We start from the raw sequence: 12,707 nt of genomic DNA on the forward strand, positions 1-12,707 counted from the left end.
GCTTTCACCACGTTTTTGCGTATGAATTACTGATTCGGTATCAAAATATAATACTTTTTTGTAGCTGAACCAAATATTTTTTCAATTTTAATCTAGTGTGTGCTGTTATATATGCGGATGTGACAAAGTTTGTTGTTGATAGAGAAATAGAATATTCGTCGGTGTATTGCCAATATACATAAAACATGTCATTTAGTTGAAATATTTATTGAAAGTTTACATCATCTGATGTTAATTAATCATATAATTCCTTGGGATGATTAATAATGCTCAAATATCCAATGTTCTGAAATTTTCAAATTTTCCCAAATTGAATTAAACATTAACTTAGTTAAAATCCTAAGTGCTTGATTTTGTTTGATTTTCTTCAGATCTATACATTTTCTTTCTTTTTCATAAAATTGTTGTATGTACTTCTCTTTTAGCTCATCTGTTTCATACCATGATGGCCATCAACTATCTTCCGATTTACCTTTTGAAAAAGTGTTTTGTGTATTTTGCAAACAATCCAGCACTTTTTTCTCATAATAGAGAAAAACATCATAATCTTAAATTTCGCGAATATCAATTATTTTGTATCCTTTTTGCTATGCTTTCCTTACTTCATCTCTAACAACCACGTACCATGTAGAACTCGTTCTCCATCATTGTGGTTAAAAGTTGATTGAATTAATTCATCACAACATGTAGGACAAAATGGAAACATTAACGTGTGTTTTGATTTGTAAAGCAGTTCACAATAAAAGAGAGTTCTTGGAAGAAGAACAGTTAATTAACCCTCCTACTTCCTCACTTCTTAAAAAATTAAAATCTCCAGGGAAATAAATGGTCGGGTGACCATTTGGATATTTTTTAGTTTTCCAAACGAATGGGTTCAAATTATTAACGTTTATATATTTTAAATTTTCTTTAGGCTCTATTCATTTTTGATACAAACGTATGGCATTTACACGTTCTTGTAAAAAGCATAACGACGATTGAATGGTGTTTTCTTTGTTTATGGATGATATATAACATACTTCTTCATCTCTTCATTTCCTACCAACAGTATTTTAAATTCCCAATCCCGTATTTCGTGAACTCTACACCCGAAATCTTTTAATATTTCAATTTTCTTATCTGTTACTTCATATCGGTGTTCCATGTTGTCTGTAGCATTGCTATATACGGGTTTATCTCGGTCATTAGGGTAACAACAGATAGAACCGCGTGTGAGACATCCTTCATGTTAACACACCGGTATTATTTCTGTATCGTCTGTCCCTTCAGCATCTACTTTCATTGACGCAGTTCCCGTTTCCTTACTAAATGACAACTCGTGACTTGAATGTTTCTTGTTTGTTTCTTACCAAGCTAACTATTGTACTGCTTTAATCGATGCTCCATTTCTCAATCGATACACGTTCTTTGGTATGATACTAGGGTGCAGCGTTTTACCACTTTTTTCTCGGAATAAAATGTAATACCTGGCAAAAGTGGCCAATCCACATGGACATTTCAGGTATAGATTTTTTTTTCAAATCGGGTAATATCTTCTGTGAGGACTATTGCCTCAAAGTTTCAAAATTTCACTGAAAATTACAAAAAATACCAAAATTGTTCATTAATTTTAGTTATGTTAAAGTAAACATATTTTTGGTTAAATACATGTCAGTTGCTATGAAAACTGACATTCAAGTATAAAAATGCCAGTTATATGCCCTTGGGGGGAATAGGGGTGTCTCTTCTTGGGCCAGAAAAGGGGGGCAAATTCAGTACAATTAAGCGGTTGTGCAGCACCTCGCTCACCTGGTAATATAGCCTGGCCAAGTGACCCAGAGCCCACCATGTAGAGGTGGCTGCACCTAGGGCTCCTCCGCTAGGTCTATCCAATCAACCGACCATATGTTGGGCCGGATGAACTGATCCGATTAGTCACTGTCAGGAAAAATGTCACAAATTGGGACTTTGAAATTTAGACGCAGCTTGCCTAGAAACTAAGGTTGACCTGATTATTCCGCCTCTAGCATCACTGGCTCATACTCGGGAGGCTTCTTCAGTGACTAATTTCACTACCTGTTCTACTGCCACGTGTGGCACGGATGGATGGTGAAGGACCATTCTGGCACAGTGTTGTCAGGAAGTGAAAGTTTGACCATGAGCTGTTTGTTTGGTACCGTCATAGAACTTACTGGTAGTACAGTTATTGAAACATCAGTGATTTTCCAAAAGATCATTGCAGTGTAATCTTTTGCCTCAAAATTCAGTCTGGCAATGATGTTATATCTAATGGAGTTATGGAGATTCTCTGCTTCGTGTTCTCGAGCACTAAAAATCTTATGTAATGCATCTTGTCGGACAGCAAGTAGACTATCAGTAATCATGGCGAGAAGAAATTTTCTGGGAGTGCAAAGAATGCATTCGTCTGAATGGATGAACAGATTACAGCCTGGTATTCCCTTGGTAAGTATCTAGACCTTGAATGGCCTCAAAGACGTGAGAGGACCATCAGCAATGGAAGACTATGTTCTGACACGGCATTGCATAACCACAGACTGTAAGTAGGAATGTAGCAATTTCTATTAATTTCTTGGTAGTTTTTTTGTTGCAATATACAATGTTAAAATTCTTTTTGCACTAGTCAACCAGCTAGCTTTGTTTAGTTTGCCAGGGAACATAGAAACAAGCTCTTCCGGGCATGCTCTGGAGTCAATGGCTTGAGATATCTGGAACAAGCATTTCAGGTACTTTCCGAGTTTTCTGTGCTCTTCTGGACTATGATGAAGTAAGTCATATTTTATTGGTTTGAATAGCAACACTGAAAGCTTTTCAAAGTTAAATAGTTTTGAAACTATGAGACTTCTGTAAGAATAGGGGCTTGAATAAGCGGCGTGAATATGCGTGAAGAGAGCGCGTGAACAGCAGTTCATTAAAATGCAAGAGACAAATAGCCCATTGCATATGTTTTCCTGTTAGTTCCTCTAATTTTCGAAGAACAACTCCATTCCAAGCAGTGTTAGTGAATGTGCGTCACACCCAAGAACCTCAACTTTATCAAAGCCCAACTCTGAGTGGTTCATGATGTATTCGAAAATAGCTGTAGTCTCCTTATGTGCTGAGCCAGAGGATGGTGTCTCGTGACCAACGTATTGAGAGTTACGTTCAGCCACAAGTGATAAGTGCTCTTCTCTAATGGTGCCTGTGTGTATTTTAGTGTCATCCCTTCTACCATCAAAGTATAGGATTTTAATGCGATCATCATTTCTAGAACTTTCTTTTAAATTCCGAGCAAGCTTAAGTTTCGCACGCCTTATTTTGTTCCTGTCTACAGTTAAAGCAGATGTTATGTCGCTAGATTTTTGAGAAGTTATAATTCCAGCCTTTGAGTCTGCCTGAAGCACAGTTGATGTTATATGTGGCGCAGCCCTCTTGCCTACATTGTATCTCTGAGCAATCATAACAGTTTCAGTCAAATCTACGAAAGTCGTTCCCAAAGTAATGTATCCCTTTTTTATGGAAACTAATGAAGATACATAACTAACAACAGCACAGCTAAACAGAGCAATACTTCAGATACAGACTCATTTTTCGACGTAGTTCTCACCATTTGTCCCGAAGGAAAAGGCAAAGACGAAAAAGGCTGTAGAAACGCTTAATTGTACTGAATTCACCCCCTTTTCCGGTCCCAGAGGAGGCACCCCTACACCCCCAAAGGGCATATAACTGGCATTTCGAGACTGGAATGTCATCTTTCATAGTATCTGGCATGTATAAACCCAAAAATATGTTTACTTTAACATAACAAAAAATGAACACTTTTGGTACTTTTTGCAATTTTCAGTGAAAGTTTGAAACTTTGATGCAATAGTTCTCACAGAAGATATTATCTTATTTGAAAAAAAAATCTATACCTGAAATGTCCATGTGGATTGGCTACTTTTGCGAGGTATTACATTTCGTTCCGAAGAAAAAGTGGCAAAACGACCCACCCTAGTATGATACCAATAGTCCTTTTCTTTTAGAAATTTATTCGATACACCAAGTTACATTCGCTAGCGATTGCAATACATTTTGATTCACTTATTTCGTCTTCTTTCATTCGCTTTCAAGCAACATTCTTCGTTAGGAGGTACGATAGTGTGACAAATGCTTCAATACATTTCTCCTTATACGTGAGATCCTTTTATTCTCATCACAAAAATTTTCAAACACTGTGCCAAACAAACACTGTGCCAAATTGTATATAATCGGTATCCATTTTGATAAGTTCCTAACTTATTATAATCACAGCATGGTTGGTCATTACATTCTCGATTATAATCATTGCATGTAAAACGATCTTCTCCGAGGTTACATGGTAGCTTTTGACGGCATTGGTGACATCGGTAAGCTTTCAATTACGTTGCTTTGGTGATCTATCAAAAGTAAATTTAAACATGTTCTCACGTTATTGCTTTATGGTGCTTTAAACATTACATCATTTCCTGAAAATCCCCTATATACTGTGATTTTATAATCCTTTTAATGCTCTTAAAAATTTAAGATTTTCAGGAATTCCACCACCATGACTGAGGTCTAAATCGACTGCTTCACACAGGTATTCCGTTTCTTCTTCTATTACATATTTACTTTGCATTTCATATCTTTTGTATTCTGTTAGATTTCTCCAATTGTGTTTTTTAATCCTACCACAAAGAAGAATGAATTCCTCGTACTAGAGACCTGCACGGGCCAGGCTCTGCCCGAGGCCGAAACCCGACCCGGTCCGCGGGCCGGGCTTGGGCGGGCCGACACTGATTTCTCTTCAGGTCGTCCGGGCTGGGGCCGATTAATTGCAATAATTATTGACTTTCGTTAAACGATAATTAGAAGAAAGGCAAACGTTGAAGTGTGCCCGTGAAAATGTTACAAAATGAAACTTTTAAAATTTATTCAGGGCCGGGCTTGAGCCAAGAATTTTAAGAAACTTATCGGGCCGGGTCGGGCCGGGCTGGGCTCGGGCCGGGTCGGGCCGGGCTGGGCTCGGGCCGAAAATCTTCAAAAATTTCGGGCCAGGGCTGGGCCGGGCCTAGGCACATTCGGGCTGGATTGGGCTCGGGCCGAAAAATTCGGCCAGTGCAGGTCCCTACCTCGTACATTTGTACTTAATTTTAATAATACCCAGTTGTGCCTTTAAAGATTCGTGGGTATTCATAATATGTTGCCTCGAACGACAATCACACTTGCTTGATGGACATTCGCGATACAAGCCGCATTACGTTGGAGTAGTTCTTCATAACTCGACCATATCACTTTTGTTAAGCTGAAAGGGCGATGTCCTTCTCTTTCATTTATGATTGTTATTCCCACGTAATCATTTGTAGCACATTATGTAAGAAATAATCTATTAGAGCTTGGAAACTTGTTTCAATTGCAGTAAAATGATTTTCATCTGTACGCAAGGAGGCTTAAGAGATTCTTAGCATTGTACTCTTCATATTGTATCTTTTGTACTGTCTTCTAACTTCTTGTACTATATTAACTATTGTTATCATGATTACATCTATTATTATTATTTCCAAATCCATCTTGTACATTTGTGTTCAGTTCCGCCTTAAATTCAGATTGCAAATCATTCAATCGTTTCTTAATTACTTCAAAATCAATATATATATCTTTTTTCAGTATTAGCCCCTGCTTGTATTTTTCATAAAAGATGGTATAAGCCTATTTATTTTAATTTTTCTTTACTTCTGCAGGGTTTGGAAATAAACAAGCCAATTCCGTATTTCATATTCGTCAAACCCTTCTTCTTCTTTATTCTTTTCTTCCTCATTGTAATCTCTTCTATTGTATGTGAGAACGTAAGATTTCCTACCTCTTCGTTGACATCTCTTCTCTGTTTTCTTCTTATAACCAGCTCTTTAATTTTTTTATAGAAACGAATGCGTCACTGTCTTCCTCTTTGTCTTTTCCTTCATCTTATTTTATCATTCTACATTCATTTTCTAATATTTCTAATAATACTTCATACATCTCTTCATTTTCCTTACTTTTCCTAGGATTTGGAAACAAATGCACAAGACTGTTTTTTATTTCTTTTACGTAAATCTATCCTTCTTCTTCTTCTTCTGTATTTTCCTTCTTTCTTGCTTTAACGTGTTTCTATTATTCGCAAGAATGTCAAATTTAATAATGATTCATCATCTGTTATCTTTTCTTCTTCCTCTTCTTCCTCTCCTTGTAACCATTTCTTTATTTTTTTGTGAACATGTTTCACAATTTACCTGTTCTTCTTCTTCTGTTTTCATTGTACTACTATCTTTTTCTAATATTTCTAATAATATACCATATTTGTCATTTTCTTTCTCTTCTTTAGCTTCGTTGATTATCTCCTCTTTTCCTTTTTCATGTATTTCGATTTCATTAACTGTATCAATCTGTTCTTCTTCTTTTTCTTGTTCTTCTTCAGTAATTGCATCTCTTCGTAATCTTCATAATTTTTCATTTCTCCCTCTTCTTTGTTATGTGAACCTTTCTTCTTCCTCTTATCATCATCATCTTCTTCTTCTTCTTTATGAGTTCGTTCCTTCCTCTCGCTATCATCTTCTTCATCCTCACCTACTATGGCATTTATTTGTCCTATGTAAATTAATGTATTCTGCGTTCGTTTATTTCGAACGAACGCGTCCTCTTCTTGTTTTACGTTTCAGAAAAAATTTCAATATTTTTAATACTTGTTTTATACTCTTTGTCTTTTCCAATTTATTTTCCTATATGTATGCAAGTTTTAACAAAGGAGTAATAATAACAAGAAGGATAAGGAACAAGGGGTATACACTCTTTGTATTCTACCTAAAACAAAAAAAATAAATGCATCTCTTTACCTTTTTCATATATATTCAAACTATTAAAAATATTCAGTAAAGCACTGTATATACGTAGAGAAAAAGTAAGACAAAATGTAATATTAAATTATATATACTGTGTATATTCGTGAACGATCACTTTCAGTTCTCTCTTCTTCTCCCTGGTTTTTCTCTTCTTAAGTTAATGACGTTGAGGAAAAGAAAATATCCACGGAAAATTATGTATTTACTCCTAACCCTTTCAATATCACACGTTTACTGAAAATTTATTCTTCTTCCTTCTGCCATTCTGCCATGGTGATGAACCTTTTTTATTTATACAAAAAGTTATGTTCACATTTTGCTTCAAGTGAATTTTCTGCTGGACAAGCATACTATGCGTGTTTTTCTATTATTCTTCCATTTTCAGAATTTTCGTTTCCACCCGATTGCCTGTGGTGATGCTACGTGCCCCTAGATTGATTAATATACCCATATGAATTATTGTAGTGGAAGCAGTGGCTTAATGATAGAGCGCTCACCTTTGGTGCGTGAGATTCCTGGTTCAATCCCAGCAGGCACCAAATTGGATTGTAATGAGCAAACACCTTCTGAATGACATTCTTCATTTCACAATTTAGTTCATGATTATTATCACAGTCTCCCTTAACATCGAAGCATAATCGTTAAAATGATTTTCAAACAGTAGCCTAATGATAAACATGAAGTGGGACTGTATTTGAAAATCAATGCCTGTGGGAATATCACTTTCCATCATGCCAAAAACCACGGAAACAATGAATTTGACACTAATATCGGTCATTTTGGATTATTTTTACATTTCTCGATGATCCCTCTATTGTGGGCACCGTTTCTTAGCCAATAGGGGTTGCATTTGAAACGAAACGTGAACTTGACGTCCACCATTGAGCTCAGATACCTCGGAAACTATGAATTTAACACTAACATTTTGCATTATTTAAAGATGTGTCCATGACATACTGTATTAGGGGCTGTATTTGAAAGTCAATGTTTGTGAGAATATCACCATTTAACATCTCAACGACCACGGCAACTGTGAATTTGTCTGTTTGGATTATTTGTACATGTATCGGTATCCCATAGCCCCACCGTTGACTCCTGAACCTTAGCCGAATGAAATGAATGCGATTGGAGTCTCACCATTGATCTCAGATATCAAGGAAACTATGAATTCGGCACTATTCTCAGTCTTTTCCTACTACTACTTTTATATGCTCCTGTAAATGCCCAGCCAACCCCTACATCTAAAAACCCCTACTTCTAATTGAAAAAAAGCTAGGTCGTGGGTCTGGACCAAGATACCCGTGTATAAAATTTGTTTGTTCTCGGTTCCCTTGTCTGGTCTCCAAATCGCTCCTTATATTGTAATTCACTTGCATTATACATCTGGAAGCGTAAACAGCATAATTGTGGGACGTTAAACTTAAAGATTTCATTTGATTTTTGAACACAAGCTGCCACTGAGATTTGTATTTCTCTCTCCCACATCAAAGGTACGAATACTATCACTTTCATCATTCAATTATATCATGCAACATATAAATTTACCTTAATGATTATAACATAATTCTGTTCATATAATATCAATAAATGTGAATGTAAAATAAATTAAATCTTTAAAGTCTTTCGTCCCACACTATGTTCGCCGAGAAAACTCCCAACCCATTAGACTCAATGGTTAGATTTGTTTTTTAAAAAAGCACATCATCTTAAGCTGGGGCCCGGACCGAGGTATCCGTGACCAAAATTTGGTAACTTGTCTGGTACCGTTATTCCTAATTACGTTTTGTCATTCCGCCTGTTTTTCCATCGTCATTCACTTGCCTTAAACATTTATCTCCCTTATCGTAAGCGCAACAATTGTGAGTTGTTAAACTGAAAGGTTTCACTTCGTTTTCTAACCATACACGCTCCCACTGAGATTTATACTCAGGTCTCCCTATCAAAAGTACGAATACTATTACTTTCATAATTTAATCGTATCATTAAACACACCAGCATATCATAATGAGTATTTCCTGAACATGTTATATCAATTAAAGTGAAAATAAAATAAATGAAATATTTATGGCTTTAGGTTTCACAGTTTTTCTTGCATTGGCAACCTCCTCATCTGAGACACGTTTTTCTAATTTTGAACCAAAACGCTTAGTCTTGGTCTTGGGGTCTGTACCAACGTACCAGTGACCAAATTTGGTAACTCTCGGTTAACGCGTCTATTTTCGAGATCCATTCTTACATTTTTCATTCCACCTATTATTCCATGGTCACTCACTTGCCTCATTCATTTGTCTCCCTTAGCGTAAAGGGCTTAATTGTGGCATTTTAAACTCAGAGATTTCATTTTCGAACTACATAAACTCACACTGAAAATTATACTTCGGTCTCCCGCATCAAAGCTACGGATAGTATCGCTTTCATTATTCAGTGGGAAAAACGTATCTTAATAAGTATTATCGGAATTTCTGTTCATATAATATCGATCAATGTGAAAATATAATAAATGAGAACTTTGAAGCTTTACGTCTCAGAGTAGCCTCGCACGGCCCACCTTCATCTCTGAGAACCCCAGGTTCGAATTTTGAAAAATAAAACACTTCGTTTTGGTCTGGTGGTCTCGATCAATGTACCCGTGACCAAAATTTGGTAACTCTCGGTTCACTCGTCTGGCCAACAGGTCTCTGCTTATATATTTTCATTCCTCCTATTATTCCATCGTCATTCACTTGCCTTAATCATTTGTCTCCCTTAGTGTAAAGTTCATAATTTGCAGACGATATGGAGCTTGTTGCAGAATTTGGAAAGAAAATCAATATAATGTTAGAAAAAATGAGAAAGGTCTTTGAAGAATATGGGATGAAAATAAATATTCGAAAGACAAAAGCCATGGTTATTGGAACGAAGGGGTCTGTGTCAAATATAAAAGTAGGAGGGGAGAAAATAGAACAAGTGAATAGTTTTCGATATCTGGGTAGTATTCTTAGTAATAAAATGAAGTGCGAACGTGAAATAAAAGCAAGGATAGGAATGGCGAAAGAAGCCTTTAAGAGGAAGAAAAGTCTATTTTGTGGGACCTTGGATAAAGAGTTGAGAAAAAGACTCATAAAATGCTTCGTGTGGAGTGTTGTACTGTATGGGGCGGAAACGTGGACATTACGTAAAGGTGATGAAAATCGACTGGAAGTCTTCGAAATGAGGGTGTGGAGAAGAATGGAAAGAATTAGTTGGGTCGAGCGGAAAACGAATAAGAGAGTGTTAGAAATGGTGGGTGAGGAAAGAACCCTTTTAGATATTATTAGGAAGAAGGAGAGAAACTGGTTGGGACATTGTCTATGAAGAGATTGTATCATGAGGGACGTCCTGCAGGGTTGATGGCGGGAAAGAGAGGGAGGGGGCGAAGGAAACTACAATAGATGGATGATATAAAAACAAAAAAGATCATACGCGAAGACGAAGAAGTCAGCGGAGGATCGTGGAGCATGGAAGCTTCTCAGCTGCGGCAAGTGATCTGCCAATAAAGGCAGAATACCTGTGATAATGACTAGACATATATCTCTCTTCACCTAAAGACTTCTAAGAGGTGTCTGCTTTTAACGCTAAATTCAATTTATTCATTCATTCTTCTTCGAATACAACAAGGAGAACTAAACTTTTTCCAAGAACAAAGATGCGTTCATTATATTTGACACATGTCTGAGTGAGTTATTTGTTTGGTTGTTGTTCACATCTTATTATGATATATGATGTAACTTAAGTTTTTAATGCTTTAGGCGTAAAACTTAAAACAATATTAAATTTTCACTTATACTTACCTATTTTAATACACCAAGATAGAAACAAATCCTGTTCTGAGTGATTACAGACGTAGTCATGCGAACAGTCAAAACCATACTGCTTCAACTATTAATCACAATTAATTTTGTCCGTTCCGACACAACATTCAATCACAAACACACAGAAAAAAACCGTAGGCCAACATCTACGACGAGAAACGTGACTTTGAACAAAAATGACATAGCAACATTCAGGGGAACCTGATTCAATGAAATTTCACATATTTCACATACTAATGAGTTTCACCTGAAACAAAACCAAGGCTAAAATCGATGGAGTCTGATACATATATAAACTGACACTGTATTTCCGAAAATAAGTGAGTTTGAAACAATTATCATAACAATACTCAATTTTCCTATTGGGAACTGTGTTCCATGAATATCTCATCCTAAGCCAAATCTCCAAAATAGTCAACATTATCCTAGGACGTGGGATCCAAGACAAAACTTCTATCTCTTAAATTCAACATAAACATACAACGTTATACGACATAGGAACTAAACAGCTGGAAACAAAGTCCAAATTCGACGGAATTTGGCAATAACTCTAGTTTCCATAGGAACTTCCGGACTTCGCCGGTTACAGACGTCTACCATGTGTGTGGGTCCTAACTAAATACCATTTAGCAACTAACTGGTTTAAGAGGATTATCAACAGCAAATTATGTGATAGTGGGGTCTGCTACTCCTATGTAGTTTCACACTGTGAAAAAATTACATATTATCCTTTATTATTATTATTATTATTATTATTATTATTATTATTATTATTATTATTATTATTATTATTATTATTATTAAATTTTAATTGTTGGAGCTTTCTATATCTTTGCGTGGCACGGAGTATTAATTACTACTTATAGTAGAATTTTAAATTCAAAAGATATGCATAAAAACATTTTCGTTTCTATGTAATTCGCTCAATTACTTGTGTTATAGGTATATTATTGAAAACCAATACAGTGTTTTTAATGTAGTACTAAAGCAGTGAAAACTTTAAAGACAGGTGCACTGTGGCTCTGTGTTACGACGTTCACCTCTGAAGCATGAAGTGCTTAGAATGATCCCGGCCAAGTAAGTTTGTGATGGTCAATAGCTTCATTGGTTTCTCTGGGTCCTTTCGTTTCATCTCGGCTTTCATTAATTCGTCCATTATCATTCACTTGTTTTAATGACTTGTCTCTCTCTCTCTCTTTCTCTCTCTCTCTCTCTCTCTCTCTCTCTCTCTCTCTCTATATATATATATATATATATATATATATATATATATATATATATATATATATCGCTATGAGTCCATACTTATTTTTAATGTTTTATTTTTTTCAGACCAAAGTATAGGTAAGTTGAATCTTATATTGAGATAAATGTTAACTTTACATGTTATGTGTTTTTTTTTAAATTATAAAATCATAACTACTCGTGATACAAATAGAATGTTTGTATAAATTACTATGTGAATTATATTATTTATAAGTTACCAGTCATATCATCTACTTTAAGAACTCGACATATACTTTTTTTCAGATGAAAAAAGCATGACGCACGACTTCTGAAAACAGAAGTTAGTTCTTAGCTTTAAAATTGCGAATGATCACACGGAGTGGAATGCATCAATACAGTACAGCTTCATAACTTATTATTTTTATACTGCGTTCTACCACAATTTACAAAGTGTAAAAAATAAATTGTCTGACTCTACTATGCATATAAGTGAATTAACTAGTTAAGATTGCTAGTTTTTTTATTGAAACTTGGTTAAATGAAAGTGTAGATAACAGTGGTTTACCTAAAACCATATATTTTAACATTTTTAGTGTTAAATGTGATCGAGGAAGTCGTGGTGGAAGCGAGATTATTTGTATTAATATCAAACGGAAGTGTAAATTGCGCAATGATCTTGCTACTAACTGTGAAATTACATATGTTGAAGCTAAACTTGCAATAGGTAAAAAAGTTTTGATTGGTTCTTATTATAGAGCACATAGAAATAATCCTATTTCTGTGCTCGCAAATTCTATGG

The 12,707-nt window shown here is 35.6% G+C and overlaps 1 long non-coding RNA gene across 4 annotated transcripts in view; it reads left to right on the forward strand.

The window, feature by feature from the left end:
* LOC145694246 (uncharacterized) overlaps positions 1–12,025 on the forward strand; it is a 1,290,393-nt gene extending 1,278,368 nt beyond the window's left edge. For all 4 annotated transcript variants that reach the window (XR_014132974.1, XR_014132976.1, XR_014132977.1 and 1 more), the window contains one exon: positions 12,014–12,025. This is a non-coding gene — a long non-coding RNA (uncharacterized LOC145694246). The remainder of the gene's footprint in view (positions 1–12,013) is intronic.
* The last annotated feature ends 682 nt before the right edge of the window (positions 12,026–12,707 follow it).

This window comes from Thermobia domestica, chromosome 9 (genome assembly GCF_964235325.1).
Source record: "Thermobia domestica chromosome 9, izTheDome1.hap1.1, whole genome shotgun sequence".
NCBI lineage: Eukaryota > Metazoa > Arthropoda > Insecta > Zygentoma > Lepismatidae > Thermobia > Thermobia domestica.